At 46.6% G+C, this 24,012-nt stretch overlaps 1 long non-coding RNA gene across 1 annotated transcript; it reads left to right on the top strand.

Annotated features, from left to right (window-relative positions):
• Positions 1-5,538: 5,538 nt before the first annotated feature.
• Positions 5,539-23,375, top strand: LOC110130906 (uncharacterized). Its single transcript, XR_002312014.2, has 4 exons — positions 5,539-6,097; positions 7,539-7,686; positions 12,376-12,439; positions 21,744-23,375. It is a non-coding gene; the product is annotated as an uncharacterized lncRNA (long non-coding RNA).
• The last annotated feature ends 637 nt before the right edge of the window (positions 23,376-24,012 follow it).

The raw sequence follows: 24,012 nt of genomic DNA, 5'->3' as shown, positions 1-24,012 counted from the left end.
TCTCCTGTAAATTAACAATTGGGTCTAAAGACTTAATCAATTTTAAACTGAATTTTTTTAGGCAAGGCTACTTCATAGGGTACTCTTGTGCTCTTCAGTTAAGAGGTGCATAATATCTGGTTCTTTATTTTGGAGAGATATTAGCAGCTATTGACAATCATTACTGTATCCATTAATCCAACAGGCATTGTGAAATGGTGATAATCTAATTCTGTAATTCCCTCAGAGGACGAGACGGTTGGATGGCATCACTGACTCCATGGACATGAGTTTGAGCAAACTCCAGGAGACAGTGAAGGACAGGGAAGCCTGGTGTGCTGCAGTCTATGGGGTGGCAAAGAGTCAGACACGACTGAGTGACTGAACAACAAATTCCCTCAACTATTAGCTGCTGCTGCTAAGTTGCTTCAGTCGTGTCCGACTCTGTGCGACCCCATAGATGGCAGCTCACTAGGCTCCTCTGTCCCTGGGATTCTCCAGGCAAGAGTACTGGAGTGGGTTGCCATTTCCTTCTCCAATGCATGAAAGCAAAAAGTGAAAGTGAAGTCACTCAGTCGTGTCTGACTCTTAGCGACCCCATGGACTGCAGCCCACCAGGCTAGAATATAGATATAAAAATAACCTTGTCCTCATCATTTCATGGGTCACTCAGACATATAGTTTGTGTAGGAAAAGTCAAAGGACAATCAAATGCACTTCAACACTCTGTCTATTAAAAAGAACGTTAAAAATAGCACTTGGAGTCTAAATAATAATAAGTGCATATGAATAAATGTCAAAGTATGTAGTACCAAGATTGAGAAAAATGATACAATTTTTACTATGAAGCACTAAAAAAAATGGAAACATATATCATGTTTTTTGATACCAAATAGTCAAAATCATGTAGATGTTATTGTTTTCTGAACTACATATTCAGTTCTATGCTACTCAAAGCCCCAGACCTTTTGTGTGTTTGTGCATGTGTGTGTGTGTGTGTGTGTTTGTGATCCCAAAGCTTACACAGACGAACAACTGGCCAAGTAAAACCAAAATACTCCAGAAGAACAAAATGGAAAGTAGCCTCACGAGAACAGTACTCAGTACAAAGTTGTACTAATGAAGACAGTGTGACAGGCACATAGAAATAAACCAATGGAGCAAAACGTAGACTGGGAAATGGACCAGGAGTAAATTGCAACTTGATGTATGACAAAACAATGTGGATTCATGGGGGAAATGTACCTTTCTCTTTCTTTCCTTTTTTTGAGGGGGTGGGGGGCTTACCATGCTGTTCATGGGATCTTAGTTCCCCAATCAGAAATGGAATCCACATCCTCTGCAATGAAAGTGCAATGTCCTAATGACTGGGCCTCCAGGGAACTCCAGAAATGTACTTTTCATTAATGGTGCTGAGATAGAAATATTAACAGTCATGTAGAAAAAAAAAAGAAATAGGATCATTCCTCATAGTGTTTACAAAAGTCATTTCAGGCAGATTAAAGACCTAACTTTAAAAGTCAAAATTATAAAATTTTAAGAAGATAATATGGTATTTATTTTTATGACTTGAAGTTACAAGATACAAAAAGCATAGGTCATAAAGGTAAAGGTGGATAAATAGGAAAGCATTAAAATTAATTTTTTTAAATTAAGGAGATTTGAAGAGAATTCATGAATCTGTCCATTTCTGGTGGGAATGTAAATTGGCACAAGTCCTTTGGAAAACAATTTGGCCTCACCTAGCAAAGCTAAAGATGCCTGTACCTTAGGACATACTGGAGTCATAGGTCCAGGTATGCATTCTAGAGGAAATCTTATCAAGAATGCTCATGACAGCAGTGTTCCTAATGGCATAAAATTGGAAACAACTTATGTGTTCATTGTCAGGAGAAGGGGTAAATGAGTTCCTGGTGTATTGACAATGGAACGCCATAGAGCAACGGCAACAAATACCTTACAAATAAGTGCATCAGGAAGGATGAATCTCAGGAATTTATGGTGGATCCAAAAAAAAAAAAGGAAGTAGGAGAAGAATGAGTTTATATCATCCTACTTATGTAAAGTTCAAAAATTGTACAACTATAAGTGGAAACATGAGCTATAAGTGGAAACTATGAGGCATAGGAAGAAATGTAAACAGACAGTTTACGCCAGAGGTACCTGGATGTTGGGGGTGGGATGAGATGGGGAAGGGTACATGTAGCCAGCCACATTCTGCTTCTTAAGCTACATTGTGGGTATGTGGGCACTTGTAGCCTTGGTAGTCTTCACACCCTACACATTGGTTATAAATATACTTCTATGTCTGTTTATATCTAATATCTTCTATATCTACGCAATGAAAAAAATAGTTCAAACACTTTGAGTTTTACAAGGCGTAACTTTTTTTATGTTATGTGCCTTTCGTATGTGTTAGTCATTCAGTCGTGTCTGACTCTTTGCGACCCCATGGACTGTGGCCTGCCAGGCTCGTCTGTCTATGGGATTCTCCAGGCATGAATACTAGAGTGAGTTGCCGTTTCCTCCTCCAGGGGATTTTCCCGACCCAGGGACTGAACCAGGGTCTCCTGAGTTGCAGGCAGATTCTTTATCATCTGAGCCACCAGGGAAGCCCTCAAACACTTTGAGTTTATGAAGGAGCATCATTGTTGCCCCTTCTTGGGCAGCCCTGCCTGCACCTATATATAGCTGCTGTCTGAGTTTGTAACTACTCACCAGGGTCTGCCTTGTACCACCTGGCTCCCGCACACAGTGTTTGGTGTAGTCTGGACTTCTAGGGTGCCATGAACTGTAGGGAGCCAGGCTTCAATGCTTTCTAGCGGGCACTTTTCCCAGGGACCTCGGAAGCAGGGACTTGTCTGTGTCCTTCCAGAGCTCTTCTGGACCATTCTGTCTAACAGTAGTACAGCCGGGCCAATACTGGGCCCTGCCTGGCCCCAGTAGATGCCTCATCTAACAAACAAATCACCAGATACCAAGCTTCACGAGGAAGAGATAAGAATGGAATCCAGAAAGTCAATGCGCCATCTTTCTGTCTTACCTATGGTTGTCAAGGTTACCAGAGCCTCGTGTTTCTTGGTAACCGCTCCTCCCAAAATAGCCACCATTGGTGCCAGCCAACCAGCTGCATCTTATATTAATATCATCATCATCTTTACACTGCTTTGATGAGAAGACAAGGTGGCCACTTTACGTGGAATAAGGTTTTACAGAGCACACACACCATTCCTCAGCTGGGTGAAGAATTATAATCCCATTTTCAGTTGACCAAACAGGCTCAGAGAGGTTAAGTAACTTGTCCAATGCCAGATGACTCTCAAGTATCAGAACAGATTGGAAAATCCAGGTTTTCTAACGCCACTGATGAGAACTTGTCCTCCATCCAGACACTGCCTCTTCCAGCTGAGGTCATGTCACCCTACAGGATGGGTGTGTGTAGGATCAAGTCAGCTGGGAAGGTCTGAGTGTGCTGGGCTGAGATTCTAGTTTCGTAGTTGGTACAACCACTACCCTCTTTCTAACTCCTCAACAGAACCCCAGTTTTGTTCCCTTGTGGGGGCTCCATGCTTCCTGGGGTCTCCTAAGAAGTTAAGGTTGATTGGTTGTGATGATAATTCTGTTTCCCTTGCTGGTGATTGTTTAAATGTGGGATGAAACCCACTCTCGGCCCGTGGTGGTGGGGTAGGTCAGCAGGTTATTTCTGGAAATGGTGTTTCTAAGAAAAGACATTACCAAGAGGAAATGTTCCTCCTCTATGCCTAGCATCCCTTTGCATGGGCTGGAGCCTATCTGATGGCCATGAGGAGGTGCTTGCTGGCGACGGCTGAGTGGAAAGCCCTTGGTCCAGCTATGAGAGGCCTCCTCTTCTCGGAGCCAGGTCCCTGCCTTCTGATAGCATTGGCTGGGTCCCCTTTGACTGCCCCTATGGCCTCTTGCTCTGCAGCTGAGATCTATTTAGACGTGTCCTTCCAGTTCTGCTGGGCTGTGAGCCCTGGTCCTGGACGTGTGTCCCTCTCCCTGTCCCCCTCCGTCCAGTCTCTACTTGGAGGAAGAGGTGGTGGGGGGTCCTGAGGGGCAGGGACGGTTCTCTTGGCTCAGGGACCCCCAGTGGGAGATCTGCACCCCTTTTCATGGGGGACTCCTCGGTGACTCTCTGCAGAAGGCCCTCAGCTTGGGTCTTACCTACAATCGAAGTACAAATATTTTCCTACTCAACACCTCCAGAAGGTAAAGAGTTTATTTCAGCAACTCAGTTGGAAATCCTTCACAATATAGACAATAATTCTAGTGTCAATTTGGAGGAAATTACTTAACATGCAGATAATATCCCTCTTATAAAGGCCTGGCACTTCATTCACTATAGTGCCTGATTGTTCAATGTCTGATTTGTGCTAAGCTTGGGCCCCCAAATAGGACATGGCTTCCACCCTGGCAGAGCCCAAAGCCCAGGGGAGAGGAGGCATGTTCCCAGAGGGCTCTGCCAGGTCAGGGAGCCACAGATGCTGGGGGCGGGGGGCCCTGCACTGAGATATCTGGACGACTCAGTCAGGAAGGGGCCACAGAGGGCAGGAAGATGCTGACTGGTTGTCTGAGTTGCAAGGAGATGAGACTCGAGGCAAACAAAAGCAGGGTGGCCTGGAAGACCACCCATTTGGAAGTTTGTGACCCAAGTAGTGAGAAGGATAGATTGAGTGTGAATCCTCAGGTCCCTGAATGCCAAGTGAAAGGTCGGGGACTTGATCTGGCCTGGGTAGAGTTTGAAGAGCTCAGGTGGGAGCGTGAGCCATGACTGTCTGTGGTGGGGGAGGTGGGAGGAGGGGGTGATACAGCAGGGAGCCCAGTCGGCAGGCAGTGGGCCTCTACCTGAGAGCTGCCAGGGAGGGAAGGAGGGGTGGGGCTGATGTCATCTGGGTCAAGTCATTTCTGCTGTCCGGGTTCTTGTTTCCTCTGTGCAACCAAAGCGGAGAGACACAGTGATTCACACCACCCTGGTCTCCGCATGAGATGGAGAAGAAACCTACACGAGTCGTGGTCACAGACTGGATGCCGGAGCAGGAGGGTGGATGTCTTCCCAGTTCTGTCATTTATTATCCAGGAGAGTGGAGCCCAGTTTACTGATGATGGGAAGAAAGTAGGTGAGAGTGGCTGGGAGAGACAGGATGACTTCCACCTCTGGGAGGGAGGGGGATGGAGGGGCTGGCGTGGGAGGAGCAGGGACAGCAGACAGTCCATTAACCAAAGGGCTCCCAGCAATGGCTTTTTGATCAAACAACCTCAGCTGCCAAGTCCGTGAGTGTTTAGAACTCAGAAATACATGAGATTGCAGCTGCTTGTTTTTCTAGCTCTTCTCTAATTTTTCTGCTTGATTCCAAAGCATGTATCAGAGTTAATGAAACAATTCTATTATTAAGCCACTTGGAAACTTAGAAGACAATGTACTTGAGTTTGAATGGGATAATTAGATATCCTTGGGAAAATATTTATAAGAGAATTACATATAAATCTCATGTCTTACCCCCTTGTACCACATCCATGAAAAAACAGGATCATGCAAAGAGCTCAGAAATGAGCTAAGTCACGTGTTGTGGTAAAAGCAAACACATTTCTATTTCCAGTGGAGTTCAAAATGTAGATTCGAAACTTCATTTCTGGCTAAACGTCTACTGAGAAGGCTGAACTCACTTTTGCAAAAGGGTGTGTGATGCTGCTGAAAGCCTTGAGGGTTTGCTTTGGCAGAGCCAGTACCCGCTAGGATGGTGGGGTGTCTTTCTATTCTGTGCTGTGAATCATCAAATGTGTTTAAGTTATATTTGTTGTTGGAGAAGTGGAGGCTTTTGGATATGGTGGGATGTGAAAGGGACAGGGCTGGGGGATTTTCTCCTATGAAAGAGCCTGAGAAGTCTTTGTCGGTGTGAACTTGGGCTCCCAGTCTTGTTTCCTGCTGGTAGACACTCAGTGATTCACCTCAACCTTGGCATCAACCCACATTGGGGTGGCCCAGCGATTTACAAGGCTCATTCCCAGGCTTAAATTCTATCCTTTTATATCCTCTTTGTTAACAGGTTCAAATAATTTCCTTCCAGGGGCACACACGGCTAACACACTCAGAGTCAAGGTGAGTCTGAATTGTGTCCAGCTCCAAATATGTCTAGACCTGTATACGTGTATATAAAGGAGGGATGGGACACAGAACTGGGAGGTAAATTGGAAGGGTGGCAGGACCAATGGATTTGGAGCCAAGAAGACCTGAGTTCAAATCTGGTGTGGTCACTCACTATATAGTTATAAAAGTTAATGAGCCTCTCTGAGCCTTATTTTCCTTTCCTGTAAAATGAAGCTGGTTACAATACCTTCTTCCTAAAGGTATTATGAGGCATCAGAGAGACGTGGCATGTAGAAGCACAAACTTGGAGTTTACCAGCAAACCTGGAATGTCCCCAGGAGGGTACCATCAGAGCGCTGGAGGACCCTGAAGCCCTGCTGTGTGTTCATGGTGATAGACCACTGGCTGAGCCCAGAGACGAGACCCTCCCACTTCAGACACTGCTTTGCTCATCACAATAAGGCAGGGATGGGACAGAAGGCGGTGAACCTCAAGGAGGCTTTGATGGAATTCTTTCTGAGTCTCAGCCCCTCACCTAGTGCTGGCCCCCCGCCCTGGCCTCCATTATTGACAGCAGACAGACTGACTTGGGAGGGGGACTGATGGAGCCGCAGGTCAACAGAGAGGAAAACGCACTTCTCTCACTTTTCCCACCTCCTTCTTCTCTTCCTCACTCCTCTTTATTTTTGTGTTATTTCTCTCTCTGGCTGACATGGTGTTCAAATAGCTCTAATTATTTAGTTGTCATTTTGGATGTAATTGTTTGCCCACGAATTGATTCACTTATTTAACATGATTTATTCAGACATACTTCCTTACATTGTATTTTGACATAGGAGACAGGTTTTCAACTCTTGTCTTAAGATGAGAGATAGAGTTCAAGGATTGTTACTCAGCAAGTCCGGGGACCCCTCCCACCGCCCCCACTGCAAGGAACTCCAGTTACGTCTCTCGGAAACTGGGGAGATGCCAATCCCCTTCCTTGGTGTTCTGAGCACTCTGTGTATCTGGGAAGGCTTGAGCAGCTCTTGGCAGAACTGCCACCTTCCAGAGGGAACAGGCATTGCCCCCTAGAGAGAGGGGTGATGAGGGCCAGGCGTTTATAAGGCAGGCTCTTCAGACTGGGAGGAATTGCTTTAAGAGATTCTGGACTCTCCTGGCGAGTGCTTATGCCCCATAAATTCTTGATGAGGAAGTTAAACTAGTACGCCTGGCCCTCCAGCAATTCCCATTTCTTCTATAAACCCTGTGATGTCCTTGGGAGATAGTAAGGCTATTTTTTCCCCTTAAAATATTGAACAATGGGGAAAGGAATCCTTCCTTCCACGCTTGCTCCATTCAACTCTGAGCTATTTCATGTTAGAAAAGATCTTACATTAGCCTGTCCAAGCTGATGTGACAAAATGCCCTAAAACTGAGTGGCTTAAATAACAGAAATTATTTTCCTTTGCAGTGCTGGAGATTGGAATTCTGTGACTGGGGTGCCAGCATGGTCAGTTTCCAGTGGGGACCCTTTTCCAGGCTTGCAGACGACCACCTCCTGCTGCGTCCTCACGTGATGGAGAGAGAGAGCTACTTCCTAGAAGGGCTAGTCTTACCAGGTGAGGGCCCACCCTCATGACCTCATTTGACCTTCATCACCTCCTTAAAGGTCCCACAACCTCTACAGTTACATGGGCTTCAACACATGAATTTTGTGGGAGGGACACAATTCCGTCGACAGAAAAGGTCAAGTCTTGAGTCCACATAGGTAGAAGGAGTTGGTGCTTGGGAGTCAGACTGACCTGGGTTCATACCCAACTCTGGTGCCTGTAGCTGAGGGACTTGGGTGAGTTGTATTTAACCCTTCCAAGCTTGTCTCCTCTTCTGAAAAATGTGGAAAATGGACTCGCAGGCCACAGGGTTTGTGTGAGGATTAGGTAAGGGACTGGCTGTGTGCTGAAGAGGTTGAGCTCTCTTTGGGGTCTGCCTCTGCTGAAAACCAGCAGTCCTGAGATGAGAACAGTGTCTGGGAGGGGCTCTGGGCTCACCGGGTTCTGTCTCAATGGGGAGGATAATCCCTAGCTGTCAATATTGTTAAAATGAACGAAAATACCATATGGGGAAACACTCGTTTCAGTTCTCGGCAGGTAGCAGATAGCCAATAAACATTCTTGCACTGTGGCTTCATGTGGGCCTGAGAGTTGAGAGGATGTCAGTCAACCAAGGTTTACTGACGTAGCAGGACATAGCAGGACACAAGACAGGTGTGACCCCTACTCTTATGGAACTTGGAGTCTCTGGGGAGAAGGGAGACATGAACCAGATTATCACAAAGGCTTCTGTCTGTGGTCTTGGATCCAGGCCCACCTGGCTGGCGCCTCCGCTGCTGCATAGACGGTGTCCTCCAGAGGGGTGCCCTTCAGGTGCCTTGGGCTCATTCCCTTCCGGGGAGGTGCCCTGGGTGGGAGAGTGCAGAATTCCTGCCGTCAGTCCCTGGAGCCGCATCAAATGCCAGCTCAGCTTGCAGCTATGTGATTCCCTCCCGATCGTCTCCTGTTTTGGTGCCCTCCGGGCAGCCACTCCGCGTCTCCGTGAGTCACAGAGCCACTCCTTAACCCCTGGTCCCGCTCATGGTGGGGAAGAGCCTTTCATCCACAGAAACACCTTCCTGGGGACAGCGGGGCCTGGGTTGTTGATGCCACCTCCACACAAGGATTCCAGGCTGCTGCCCTCTTGGGGCCGTTGAGGGTTTCAGAGTCTGAGGAAGGCGTGGGATGGGTTAGATGGTGTGAGGCAGTCGGATGGTGTTTAAACATCACCCACGTTTGGCAGAAGTGAGAAGAAGGGGACATTAGCTTGTTACCTTGACCACCTGCATACGTGGGCCTTTCTCTTGGCAGAGGGCTCAGAGGAGTAGAAATGTGAATCATTGCCTGCAGGGTTTATGGAAGTCTCCCTCAATTGTTCTCTTCTCTTTACTCATAATTGAGGCTCAGCAGCAAAAGTATTTTTCTTTTCTGAGACAAATAGAAAGTCTTGGGACAGATGAGCTCACTGCCTTAGTGAGCCACTTAATCCTTTGCTGTTCAGTTAGTTTCTCTCTGTGAATACCTGTATTTAGATGCTGCAGCAGAGGCTAATGGCCCTTTTTGCTTTTGGCAACAACAGCTTGTGAGTTGTAGGCAGGCATATGTCCACCCTAACCTCAGCCACAGACCACATTTCCTGGCCTCCCTGGAGGCTGTGTCCATGTGACTAACTTTTGGCCAATAGGGTGGGAGAGGAAGTGGTACATGCCATTTCCAAATTATTATGATTTTTCAATCAGATGATTATTTTTATATCAATGGTTTGTCTTATCTAGAAGATCAACTTGTTTTTTAAAGTATGTAAATTTCCTGCCCTGCTCGCTCTTTCATCTTTCCTGGGTTGGACTGTTGAGGTGGTTCTGAGGGGCCAGAGTTCCCCATGCACAGTGATGACAGCCTTGGGATGGCAAAGCACAAGACAGAAAAAAATTGGGTCCCTAAATGACCCCATCAAGCAGAGATACCTGCCAACCTTGGCCCACTGCCTGCATTCAGAATGTTATGTGAAAGAGAAACATTTCTATTTTAAGTCACTGTATTCGGGGGCCTCTGACACGGCAGCTAGACTAAACCCTAAGTAATTTAAGTGTTAGCGGTGTTAAGGTATGGTTAGTTACCTAATTATCTGTAATATGGTTCTGTGCTGGATTCTGTTTAGAATTATATTATTTATTGTCCCCCATAACACATGTAGGGTTTCCCTGGTGACTCAGACAGTAAAGAATCTGCCTGCAATGCAAGAGACCCAGATTTGATCCCTGGGTCGGGCAGATCCCTTGGAGAAGGGATTGGCTACCTGCTACAGTATTCCTACCTAGAGAATTTGATGGACAGAGGAGCCTGATAGGCCACAGTCCATGGGGTTGCAAAGATTCGGACATGACTGAGGGATTAGCCCTAACATATATAGGTTGTTAAGATTTCCTAAGATATTACAGTGGACAAATTCTACCCATCTTGCTTTTAATTTTGAATTGCTTTTGATGTTAAAACCAAGTATATGCCAGGTAGAGCTTTTGGAAGATACAATTCCTTGACAAGCTGTGTACTTACTTATATCAAGCAGTGAAAGTTATATAATCTAGTGAATTTCCTGTATGCTTTGATTTCCAGGAAAGTTAGAGCTGGGTAAATTTAATGCTTGCTATAATAAACCTATGTTACCATAGGGTTCTTTTTATTGTATTTCTTCCCCTGTGTATATTTAATCTTTGTTTGTTAAGGGACTTCATGTACCCATGCTCACACCTCTTACTGCCTTGCCTTAGCTATTCCTCTGCCATCCAGGTACTTTCCCCTGTGCACTAAGGAGCGCCTTCTTTCCTTAGAACTCGTTTTAAGTGTTTTCTCTCTGTGCTGTTGGCCTTCTGCACAGAGCACCCTGGGGCCTCCATAGAGCATCTATCACACTGCCTTTGCTTTAGCTCATTGACAGCGCTACTCGAGTGCCAACCTGTTGTGACCTCACTGCTAACTGTCCTCCTTACAGATAGGGGTAAATTTGTCCTAGATCGATTCTCTGTAAGTTTGATTTCCTTCCTCTGTAAGTTGCAAAACTCATGGAGACTAGCTGAGGCAAAGAGCTTAAGATAGTCAATTATGGTAGATTCTTGAGGTGACCATGTCATAACAGCTGTAATGGTAGGGCTTTGACGTCATCCCTGATAATGACATGGGAGAGGCTGGTAGTCTCTTAACCATGGATGCTGTTCAGTTCAGTTCAGTTCAGTTGCTCAGTCATGTCCGACTCTTTGCAAACTCCATGGACTGCAGCACGCCAGGTCTCCCTGTCCATCACCAACTCCAGGAGTTTACTCAAACTCATGTCCATTGAGTCAGTGATGCCATCCAACCATCTCATCCTCTGTTGTCCCCTTATCCTCCTGCCTTCAATCTTTCCCAGCATCAAGGTCTTTTCCAATGAGTCAGCTCTTCGCATCAGGTGGCCAAAGTGGCCAAAGTATTGGAGTTTCTCAGGTGGAGTCAAAGTTCCACCATATTAGGCTGATTTGGATCTGAACCTCTGATCTGGCTAGGGAGGAACCAGCTCCCCTCTAATTGTGTAGTTAAGAAGCCTCGCAGCCCAAGGGCCACAACGGGGGAGGACGGTCATCCACCCTGGGACAGAAAGTGAGTTTGGGATGGGAGAGGGGGTGCAACATGTGCAAAGGCCAAGAGGAGAGGAAGCAAGGACATTTAGTGTGGTATAAATTAGCTAGTGTAAACTAGTGTGGTGAAACTCTGGTATGCAGGGGTAGGGAGGATGGGAGATGAGGAGGGGCGAGCCAATGTCCCACGGTGCCTCTCTGTGGGGTGAGGCCCTGGGGGTGGAGGGTTAGCCATTGTCAGTTGGATGACACCACTGCCAGTCAGGGGCTCATTCATTCACTCATCCACTGAACAGGAGCAGGCTCTCTACCGGGCCTGGCGATGGGCCTTTGTCGGGGGGAATACCTTTTCTTTGGGGGACAACTCAACCCATAACCATAACTCTTTGTTCAGCCCAGAATCTCCCACACAACTTCGTTTTCCTCAGAGCTCTTGCGTAAAATGCCCCTTAACGAAATCCCACCGGGTGGGGACACGGGCGTCAGCTTATCCACACGAGAAGATTCTCAGGGCAGCCTGCCTCAGGTCCTGAGGAGCCACAGGAGCGCGGGCTGGAGCGGGGCTGGGGGCCAGGCCGTCTGTCCTCAGAGGGGCTCTTTCGGCTTCAGGGCTCGTCAGAGCAAAGCAGCGCAGCATCTGGTGAGTCCCGGCTCCCGTCACACCTGGGCCGGTGCCACCGCGCAGGCTCAGGCTGAGCCGTGGGCGGCGTCACGGCCGCTGAGCCGTCTGTGGAAAGCACCCGAAATAGCCCACAGGTCTGTAAACAGGCTCAGGCCCCGCTCATCGACTTTCTTTCAACTGGTTTACGTTTCCATCCAGAGCTCTTGCCCCACGCTTTCCATGTTGGTGTTTCTGGAGAGAAGATTGAGGAACATTGACAGTTTTCTCTGTAAAAAGACGTGGATTCAAATTCAGGGTTTGCCACCCATTTTCCGTGTGACCTTTACCAAGCTCTAGCTTCATCTTTGTACATTTGTATCTTTGCATTTAGGAAATGGAAATAATTTCCTTTGCATTTAGGAAATGGCTATGCTTACCTCCCCCAGCTGCGTGAGTGAGAAGCAGAGAATTAATACTCACGACTACTTTTCTCATCTTGATTCTGTGCAGGGACCGTTCTAGAAGCAGTGACTCTAAAAGTTCCCGGTCAGATGCGATGTACAGACCGTGCCATGTGAGTGAGATACATTATTTATAGCTCTCTCTATACAAAATTGTGGTACTTAAGTCATGTATTAATTAGAAGAAATTAGCATAAATAATACCTCATTTCTGTCTTTTAATGGTACACTTTTGCTTAAAAAGAGAGAACATTCTCTGAGTATGGTAATAATCATAAAAAATTTCAAGTCTGCTTTATTAAGATGTAATTGACATATCATAAAGTTTAGGTTTGCCATTTTGCAAGTTTTGCCAAATATATAGTTGCATAAGCATCATTATGATCCAGACAGTATTGGCTTCATCCCCAAAGTTCACTCTTATCCCTTTTGAAGTCAATCACTCCTCCCACACTCAGCCCCTGGCAACCTCTGGATTTCTGTCCTAGAGTTTTGTCTTTTTCTAAATGGCTTATAAATGAAGTCATATAGTAGCTTTTCTCTGTGCATAAAGTTCTTAAGATTTGTCCATGTTGTAGGACATGTCAGTAGTTTGTTCCTTTTTATAGCTGAGTCCGCAGTAGGAACCTGACTCAATTTATTTGTCTATTCATCCATTCAAGAACATTCGATTGTTTCTAGTTTGGAGATTTTATGAATATAGCTTCTGTGAACATTCAGGGCAACTCTAGGCCCATGTGCTTTCATTTCTCTTAGGAAAGTACCTAGATGTGGAATGACTAGATTATATAGTAGGGTTTTGTTAAACTTTTTTGAGAAATTGCGAAATTGTTTTCCAAAGTGACTACCCCCCAGCAGTGTGTGAGAGTCCCAGTTGGTTGTATCTTGTGTGTTTGTTGTTGTTCAGTTGTTAAGTCGTGTCTGACTCTTTGCACCCGATGGACTGCAGCACACCAGGCTTCCCTGTCCTTCACTATCTCCAGTATTCTGCTCAAACCCATGTCCATTGAGTCGGTGATGCCATCCAACCATCTCATCCTCTGTCGCCCCCTTCTCCTCCTGCCCTCAATCTTTCCCAACAAATCTTTTCCAGTGAGTTGGCTCTTCACATCAAGTGGCCGAAGGATTGGAGCTTCACCTTCAGCATCAGTCCTTCTGATGAACTGGGTTGATTTCCTTTTAGGATTGACTGCTTTGATTTTCTTGCTGTCCAAGGGACTCTCAAGAGTCTTCTCCAGCACCAAGAACTTAGTTCTCTCTCTCTCTCTCCATACACACACACACACACACACACACACATGAATTTTAGTCATTGTGGTGATATCTCATAGTTTTAATTTGTATTTCCCCATGACTAATGATGTTGAACATCTTTACATGTTCTATTTACCATCCATATTTCCTCTTCACTTAAGTGTCTGCTCAAATATTTTGCCTCACTTAAAAATTGGCTTGTTTTGGTGAATTTTGAGATTTTAGAAATATTTTGAATTTTTAAAAATCATGTATGTGTTTTGCAAATAGTTCTTCCAGTTTATGGTTTGTTTTTTCATTTTCTTCAGTGTCTTTCAAAGAGTTTTTAATTTTGATGAAGTTCAAATTTTTTTTTTCTGTTTTGATAACTGCTTTTTGTGTCTTATCTAAAACAAAAAACAAAAAAACCAAACTGCCTAATTCTCAGGTCAGAAGGATTTTCTTTTACCTTTTCTTCTCCATGTTTTATGGGGCTACCGAGGTAGCACTGGAGGTAAAGAACCTGCCTGTTAAGGCATGAGGCTCAATCCCTGGGTTAGGAAGATCCCCTCCGGGAGGAAATGGTAACCCACTCCAATATTCTTTCCTGGAAAATCCCATGGGCAGAGGAGCCTGGCAGGCTGTAGTCCATAGGGTTACTTAGAGTCAGACATGACTGAAGCAGCTTAGCACACACTCACTCCATGTTTTATAGTCTTGGTTTTACATTTAGGTCTATGATATATTTTAGCTAAGTTTTATGTATGATGTGAGATATGGGCTGAGCTTCCCTTTTTTTTTTTTTTTTTTGGCGTATGCATATCCAATTGTTTCTGCACCATTTGTTGAAAAGACTAATCTTGCCCCACAAGTTATCTTTTCACTTTAGTAAAACGTCACAGGTATGGTTCTCTTTCTGGATTCTGTTTCGTTCCATTGAGCCACATATCTTTACTTTTACTGATACCACATTGTCTTGATTACTGTGGAGCCAGTGGTTCAGCCACAAGTTTTTGAAATTAATTAATTTTTGGCTTCACTGGGTCTTTGTTGCGGTGTGTGATCACTCACCTAGAGCCAGACATCCTGGAATGTGAAGTCAAGTGGGCCTTAGAAAGCATCACTACGAACAAAGCTAGTGGATGTGATGGAATTCCAGTTGAGCTATTTCAGATCCTGAAAGACGATGCTGTTAAAGTGCTGCACTCAATATGCCAGCAAATTTGGAAAACTCAGCACTGGCCACAGGACTGGAAAAGGTCAGTTTTCATTCCAATCCCAAAGAAAGACAATCCCAAAGAATGCTCAAACTACCATACAATTGCACTCATCTCACACGCTAGTAAAGTAATGCTTAAAATTCTCCAAGCCAGGCTTTAGCAATATGTGAACTATGAACTTCCAGGTATTCAAGCTGGTTTTAGAAAAGGCAGAGGAACCAGAGATCAGATTGCCAATATCCACTGGATCATCGAAAAAGCAAGAGAGTTCCAGAAAAACATCTATTTCTGCTTAATTGACTACACCAAAGCCTTTGACTGTGTGGATCACAATAAACTGTGGAAAATTCTGAAAGAGATGGGAATACCAGACCACCTGACCTGCCTCTTGAGAAACCTGTATGCAGGTCAGGAAACAACAGTTAGAACTGGACATGGAACAACAGACTGGTTCCAAATAGGAAAAGGAGTACGTCAAGGCTGTATATTGTCACCCTGCTTGTTTAACTTATATGCAGAGTACATCATGAGAAACGCTGGGCTGGAAGAAGCACAAGCTGGAATCGAGATTGCCGGGAGAAATATCAATAACCTCAGATATGCAGATGACACCACCCTTATGGCAGAAAGTGAAGAGGAACTAAAAAGCCTCTTGATGAAAGTGAAAGAGGAGAGTGAAAAAGTTGGCTTAAAGCTTAACATTCAGAAAACTAAGATCATGGCATCTGGTCCCATCACCTCATGGGAAATAGATGGGGAGACAGCGGAAACAGTGTCAGACTTTATTTTTTGGGGCTCCAAAATCACTGCAGATGGTTTATTTAGTCATGAAATTAAAAGACGCTTGCTCCTTGGAAGGAAAGTTATGACCACCCTAGACAGAATATTAAAAAGCAGAGACATTACTTTGCCAACAAAGTTCTGTCTAGTCAAGGCTATGGTTTTTCCAGTAGTCATGTATGGATGTGAGAGTTGGACTGTGAAAAAAGCTGAGCGCCAAAAAATTGATGCCTTTGAACTATGGTGTTGGAGAAGACCCTTGAGAGTCCCTTGGACTGCAAGGAGATCCAACCAGTCCATCCTAAAGGAGATCAGTCCTGGGTGTTCATTGGAAGGACTGATGTTGAAGCTGAAACTCCAATACTTTGGCCACCTCATGTGAAGAGTTGACTCATTGGAGAAGACCCTGATGCTGAGAGGGATTGGGGGCAGGAGGAAAAGGGGACAACAGAGGATGAGATGGCTGGATGGCATCACTGACTCAATGGGCATGAGTTTGAGTAAACTCCGGGAGTTTGTGATGGATAGGGAGGCCTGGTGTGCTGCGATTCATGGAGTCACAAAGAGTTGGACACGACTGAGAGACTGAACTGAACTGAGCTGAACTGTGGGTTTTCTCTAGTTGCGGTGAGCAGGGGCCACTCTTTGTGGTGCCCGGGCTTCTCATTGTAGTGACTTCTCTTGTTGCGGCTCGAGGACTTTCATTTTGGTGCATGGGCTTAGTCACTCCTCAGCCTGTGGGATTGTCCCAGATCAAAGATCAAACCTGCATCCCCTGCACTGGCAGGCAGATTCTTAATCCCTGCACCACCAGGGAAGTCCCCAGCCACAAGTTTGAAAGAGACTGCTTTATGAGTGTTACATTAGTTATGTCATTACATGTGTATGTGCCAGATTCTTGACTGCAAAGACATTATCACATTCATTTCTACTTCCTTCTCCTCAGCACCCAGGTTAATAAGTGTGTGGTGGGAGGAGCTTGTGAAATGTTTGGTGGCACCATGATGGATGGGCGATGGAGGGATATAGTGACCAACCGTCCTCTCTGTAAAAGTCTAGCCAATGGCCTTTACACGCGCGTCCCCAGGTGTGGGCTGGGACCACAACTCTGAGTACTCAGTCCTCTCTCCTTTTGTGTGAAAGGTTAAGTGAGAAGGAGAAAGGATGGTTTTTCTGGTACTTCTTGGGTTCCAGATCAGAGGATGCCCTATCCAGCTTCTTGGCCCTGAGTCTGCCTTCACCCAGATCTGGCTCCATTGGCCTTCTCACGTCTGCTGGGATAGAAAAGGGTACAGCACCTATGGTCTGAAAACAGTCACAGAAACTCCTTCAGAAGCCATCGTGGCCGTGTAGGAGGTAGGCGCACTTCTCAGCCTTCATCCTTCTTACAGAAATTTGGGTGTTCAGCTACGTTCATTTGAAAGTCAATTTACCCCAGGAGATGGGGAATAGAGTGCTCTAGAGCTCAAATGGGGTGATTTTTGCAAAAATCAGGCGCTGGGAAAATCAACATCACTCCCATTTAAAAACCATCAAGATCAAGGTCTATTTGTTTAAGCTGTTTATTTGGTACAGACAGGCTGCCAGGGCTCCAAATGAAACATTTGTTCCTGCTGATGGCTTCGAAAGGCCAATCTTCCTTTCACGCTAAGAATCCCAGTAGCTGAATGCCTCCCTCCTTCTCTGGTCTGCCGTCTTTGCCTTGAGCACTCGGAGCTGTCATGAGTGTCTGAGTCCGGCGGGGTGACAGATTTATTAAAGATGCAGCTATCTCTGTCTGAGGGCTTCTCTCTTCCCTTGGTGCTGGTATTATTCAACTCTTGCTTTTGCAAATTAGTTTTTCACATATTCACACACATTCCTGCTGGAGGGCAGCGATATCTTCCTCCGATGCCTTCACTGTCTTGCACATAGTGTTAAATAAATAGCTGTGTGCATGCTTGCATGCATAAAAACATACCTTATTACCAGGATTGGGCTTCCCGGGTGGTGGTAGTGGCAAAGAGTTCAGCTGCCAGTGCAGGAGACGTAAGAGACGTGGGGCTAGATCTCTGGTTTGGGAAGATCCCCTGAAGGAGGGTACAGCAACCACTCCAGTATACTTGCCGGGAGAATCCCACGGACAGAGGAGCCTGGCGGGCTACAATCCATAGGGTTGCACAGAGTCAGACATGACTGAAACGATTTAGCACTCACGCATGCTTGCATGCATCACCAACGCTGGAAGAGTTTAAAAGCCAACCCCAGGGAGGCAATCAGCGGATAGTTTTTAAGCCCAGCTGCTTGAGGGGGTGGAGGAGGTGGTTGATAACAGGACCAAGTCAGCAATTATCATTTAAAGAACTCTGTATTGGGGAGGAAGCTTTTAGGAAGCAGCCCGGATGTCATTTTCTTTTAACCCCCACTCAAGATTCTCGCTGTGGCTGCCAGAGGAACAGAAGTGCCCATTTGCATGGGAGGGGAGTTGTCCCTTCAGACATTTGTTCAAGGACACAAAAGTCAGGGCCAGTGGGAACAAGAAAATCAGCCAATGGAAGACAAGTAAGGACAAAGATGCTGAGAACTCTTTTTCATCCTCTTCCAGCCTGGGACCTTGGGATGTTGCAGATCTGCCTGAGATCAAGAAGTAGGTTTGTGGTTAACACAGAAAACAGTAGGAAGAAAGATGAAAATGTTGTGGCGTATCCCAGTTTCCACGGAGAAGAGGTTAGCTGTGAACAGTGGAAGCTGATTTTCTGTACGGGTCGATGGCTTAGGAAACGCTCTTCTTTCCACCGTGTGGTTCAGCATTTCTCACCTACCTCTTCAGTGGTCTTCATAATATGTGTTCTTTGGCATCTGTGTCGCGGTGGCAAGAACCTCAGGTACTGCTCACCAGGTGGGTGTCCCTGACATTCTCAGGACTGAGGTCTTTTGAGGTTCTGCCACCCACTCCTGGCACACAGGCTTGCACCCTCAAAACTTGATTTCCCAGAATTAGACTCATTTATTATCCATATTCATGTGGAAACTTATGCCCCCGTTTTTTATTCAAAACAGAGGCTTGCCTTAGGATGACATCCTGAGCCCTCACCTGCACACAGGCACTGCCCTGCTCTTCAGACCCACCAGCCTCTCCCTGCCCCTCTGAGCCCTCACCCCTCTGGGCAGAAAGGGGGACCCCTCCCCCAGCTGCTTGTTAGCATCTCACTTCGCCTTTAAGATTCGTGTCACCTTTCTGAGTTTGCTTCTTTTTTTTTTTTTTTTCTGAGCTTGCTTCTTATCTGTTAAACTAGACTTACCTGTCTTAGTCAGGGCTGCCATGACGAAGTACTGAGTGGCTTGCTGCTGCTGCTAAGTCGCTTCAGTCGTGCCCGACTCTGTGCAACCCCATAGACGGCAGCCCACCAGGCTCCCCCATCCCTGGGATTCTCCAGGCAAGAACACTGGAGTGGGTTGCCATTTCCTTCTCCAATGCATGAAAGTGAAAAGTGAAAGTGAAGTTGCTTAGTCATGTCTGACTCTTCGTGACCCCTTGGACTGCAGCCTACCAGGCTCCTCTGTCCATGAGATTTTGCAGGCAAGAGTACTGGAGTGGGTTGCCATTGCCTTCTCTAACTGAGTGGTTTAACATTAGAAATTTGTATTTTCACAGTTCTGGAGGCTAGAGAGTCTAACATGAGGGTTCTGGCTGAGTCGGTTTCTGATGAGAGCCCTTTTCCTGGCTTGCAGATGGCCACCCCTCGCTGGGTCCTCACCTGAGTTTTGCACGGTACACACAGGAAGGAGGTGGGGGGGAGGGAAAGAGAGACACAGAGAGACGGGGGAGGGGGTGAGCAGCACTTCTCTCAGGCGTGTCTTCTCATAAGGACGCTCGTCCCATTGGATCAGCGACCCACTCTTGCGGCCTCACTTCACCTTAATGGCTTCCATAAGGGCCCCATCTCCAAATGGGCCACACAGGGGGTTAGGGGTCAACGTATGATTGGGGTCCCTGATGCTGGGATTCACAGCTGATGTTTCAGAGCCAGAAGCAGACAGGACTAGAGGTTAGGAAGTAGAGACTCTACCTGACCGAAGGGGAGGTGACCCGCCATGAGCGGTGCAGCCAGTCGTGTCCGCCTCATCCTGTCTCAAGGAGCAATGCTTGGGGAGTGGAGACATCAGGACGGCTCTTGTCTGTCTGATGAGTGTCTGCCTGAGTCTGGTGCCCAGAGTCAAGGCAGCTGTCCAGTGTCACCCAAGTACAAGTGGTCAATTCCTCAGGGCTAGATGTATTTTGGAATTAGATTTTTTTTTTTTCAAAATTAAAAAAAAAGAAAGCATTGGTAACAACCTATATTCTTTTTTCTTTTTTTAATTATTTATTTATTTGGCTCCGCTGGGTGTTAGTTGCACCATGTGGAATCTTTAGTTGTGGCATGCAGGATCTAGTTCCCAAACCAGGGATCTCACCCAGGTCCCCTGCATTGGGAACTCAGAATCTTGGCCACTGGCCCACCAGCGAAGTCCCAATATAGCCTGTATTTTGTACCTTGAGCAACCCCCTCAGGAAAGCTAAAGATCTAGGCAGCACCCTGTGGCCAAACATATAAATATATTTTTAGGGAGAAATCTAAGTGGGGTAAAAACAGCATGTGAGGTCAAGGTTATCACTGCCACTAAATAATGCCAGGAGCCTACGAAAAGATGGTCAGAATGGCCAGTCCAGGATGGTGTGGTGAAACAATTCAAGGGACCTGACTGTAGAAAGAGAAGGGGAAACAGCATATGCAGAGGAGGAAAGCTGACGAATCTGGGGGCTTCTGCCTGAAGCTGTCCTCCGGAGATTCGGGGGAGCCACCGTGATGGGAAACCCCGGTGACGGCTGCCACGCGGTCAGGAAGTCAGTCTCTCCAGCAACTTCCTATCCTCTGCCTGCTGAACCGCAAAGTGCCGCCCCCCCTCAGGCTGCAGTGTGCAGATGTTTCTCTCTGATCAAGAGTATAATTAACACCTGTCAAAGCAACGGGCCGAGGTGGGAGGGGGATTTCCTTCTCATCAGGAACTGTGTTCCTCAAGAAGTACTCGGTGTTTAGGAAGAACATTTCCAACGTGGAGGGATTAAAAAGCCATCTTATAAAATGAAGAGGCAGGTGGTGTTTATCTGAGCTAATGCCTGTGAGTTCATTCATTTGATTTCCGTGAGCATGCTGACAGATGCCCGATGAGCTAGGGAAACTTGTTCGGTATTGGACCCTTGGCCACGCATACTGGTGCCAAATCTGGGGATGACATTTTGCTTTGCTCCTCTTGAGTCAAGAGAATCGTCTGTGGGTAGAAGGGGTTATTTGTTACTTTTATCCCCACAGTTATTTCGTACAAAGCATAACAAGAGAAATATTTCCTTAAAGGCTCCGTTTATGTTGAATTATTTTTAGGGAGTTCTTTAGTCAATTAAATATCCAGTGGTAAATGAATTGCTGAGAAGGTTGTGGTCTTATGGGACGTAGTTGTACATGTCACCAGGGTTTTGTTTAAATTTTGAGAGAGGTCAAATTTGGTCATAAACAGATAGAATGACACAGTCATAATGTAAACTATAATGAGGACCACCGTGCAGTACTTTTTGGGTCTTGAGAATTCTCACATTCATGATTGCCTATGCATCTGACAACATCCATATGATACAATTTCTGTTCTGAGATGTCCAGTTTCAATTCAGTTCAGTTCAGTCACTCAGTCATGTCTGACTCCTTGCAATCCCATGGACTGCGGCACACCAGGCTTCCCTGTCCATCACCAACTATCAGAGCTTGCTCAAACTCATGTCCATCAAGATGGTGATGCCATTCAGCCATCTCATCCTCTGTCATCTCTTTTTCCTCCTGCCTTCAATCTTTCCCAGCATCAGGGTCTTTTTCAATGAGTCAGCTCTTCACATCAGGTGGCCAAAGTATTGGAGTTCCAGGTTCCACAGCAGTCCTTCCAATGAATATTTATGATTGATTTCCTTTAGGATTGACTGGTTTGATCTCCTTGCAGTCCAAGGGATTCTCAACAGTCTTCTCCAACACCACAGTTCAAAAGCATCAATTCTTCGGCACGCAACTTTCTTTATGGTCCAGCTCTCACATCCATACATGATTACTAGAAAAGCCATAGCTTTGACTAGAGGGATCTTTGTTGGCAAAGTAATGTCTCTCCTTTTTAATATGCTGTCTAGGTTGGTCAAAGCTTTTCTACACATTGACTCAGAGTGGATGAATGACTTGGACAGAAGAATGAGAGGAACTGGTATTAGAATCATACATTTTTCCACAGAAGAGTCCCCCAGTTTCCTGCATTGGGAGGTGAGTGTGGGAATGGTGACGAGCCTCAGTCACTGGGTTAGGGCCTGGTATAACTCATGATTCATCTGAAATTGATTGCATCTGCAAAAACCGTCCTTTGAAACAAGGTCACGTGTGTTCCGTCTTTCGGTAATTAGTGGCGTAGGGCTCCAAAACACTTGGAGTTTCCTAAGCAAGGAGCAGGATAAAGGTGACTTTTGTTATGTTAATAAGTGACCTTTGGAAAATCCTTAAGGATGGGGTTGGTGGCTAAGAGAACCGAGCAAGAGATTAGAGGCATGGAGATTTCAGTCCCATCCCCCAGACATCTGGGGAGGAGATGGGGCTAGAAATGCAATTCAGTCACCAGAGGCCAATGGTCTAACCCATCATACCTTCGTAATGAAGCTGCATAAAAACCCCAAAGGAGAGTCCAGAGGGCTTCTGGGCTGGACCTGCTGGGACAATGGTGACTCTGGAAGGGGCATGGCACCTCCACAGCCCTCCCCACACACTTTGCATCTCTTCCGTCAGGCTGTTCCTAAGTTGTAGAATTTTACAACAAACCAATAATCTAATGTACAGTGTTTCTCTGAGTTCTGTGAACCACTCTAGCAAATGAATTGAACCCAAGGAGGGGGTCATCAGTTCAGTTCAGTCGCTCAGTCGTGTTCGACTCCTTGCGATCCCATGAATCACAGCATGCCAGACCTCCCTGTCCATTACCAACTCCCAGGGAACCTGCAATCTATAGCCAGTTGGTCAGAAGCCCAGGTGATAATCTGAACTTGGGACTGGCCCCGCAAGTTTGAGTGGAGAATGGCAATCTTGATCGAGCCCTTAACCTGTCGATCTCTGAGTGGACAGTGTCAGAGTTGAGTTGAACTGTAGGATACCCAGCTGGTGGCGAGGAATTGTTTATTGATGGGAGAAACCCGTTCCCCTCACCATACATACAAACACACACGTCGGAAATATGCCTATGCAGAACAGTCCACAGGGTGGCGGTGGGGTGGGAGGTCTCTAGGAAGAGCAAGAATTCATCAGCAGCCCCTCTGGTCTCCCCTCTCTCCCAGGTGGAGTTAGTGTGAATAGTCGCTCAGTCATGTCCGACTCTGTGAGACCCCATGGACTATATAGTCCGCCAGGCGCCTTTGTCCATGGAATTCTCCAGGCAAGAATACTGGAGTGGGTTGCCATGCCCTCCTCTAGGGGATCTTCCCAACCCAGGGATCGAACCCAGGTCTCCTGCATTTGCAGGCAGATTCTTTACCATCTGAACCATGAGGGAAGCCCCCAGGTGTCGTTAACGGCACGATTAACTCCCATAATTCAGGGAGCTCTCATGGAGCAGTCACCTAGGGAATCAGAACCAAGCACTGTGCTTCATCTGAGTCCAGAAGGGGAAGGAGGAGTCAGATCAGTTTGGCTGTGACCACATGGGCTCAGACATCACCGGAGTCAAGGACAAGCCTGGACCATGTGGTTCAGACCTGATTGTAAGCTGGGTGCGGCCATCCAGGTCACCTCCCCGGGGCAGTGGGGGGGGGGGGGGGGCTGTGGCTGAGCCTGGGGTCAATGGGTGCCCTGGGTGCAGAGAGTTGGAGGTGGGGCCAAACCAAGTGGCAGATCAGACCAATTCTGTCTCCAGAAGTCTTGACTGTATTTCAGAAGCTCTTTTGTGGATGGTTAACACCTCCTGCCCTTTGTGAATGCTTTGAAATTATGAAACTGATCTCAGGACTTATTGGAAATGTGAGCCACCAGATATGGGCTCAGGCCTGCCATCCTTCCTGCTTACTTCTGGGCAGGAGCTCAGATGGAAACCAGCCCCTGGTTGAGCCCCTCCCGAGGACCACACCCAGGGTCACACAGGACAGTCTGTGTCAAGTAGGTGCTTGCCATTCCCTAAACAGAAGTACAGACCTGCAGTTAAAGCCCAAAGAGTGACAGCCACGGTGCAGTTGCCCTTATTTGGTTCAGAAGCCGGGTGAGATGAATCAACCTTGAAAAGAGCAGGGACCTGGGACACTTCTTGGCACTGGCACTCAGAGGACCCGCAGATGCAGCGCCCTGGCCTCATATGCCTAGTGAGGGCTTGTGGCTGCCGTGGCTGTCCACTCCTCTCGGGCCTGCTGTAGCTACAGGGAGCAGCGTCAGCCG

Source organism: Odocoileus virginianus, chromosome 2, assembly GCF_023699985.2.
Source record: "Odocoileus virginianus isolate 20LAN1187 ecotype Illinois chromosome 2, Ovbor_1.2, whole genome shotgun sequence".
Taxonomy (NCBI): Eukaryota; Metazoa; Chordata; class Mammalia; order Artiodactyla; family Cervidae; genus Odocoileus; species Odocoileus virginianus.
Note: the sequence above shows the minus strand (reverse complement) of the source record. Positions and strands in the feature narration are given on the sequence as shown.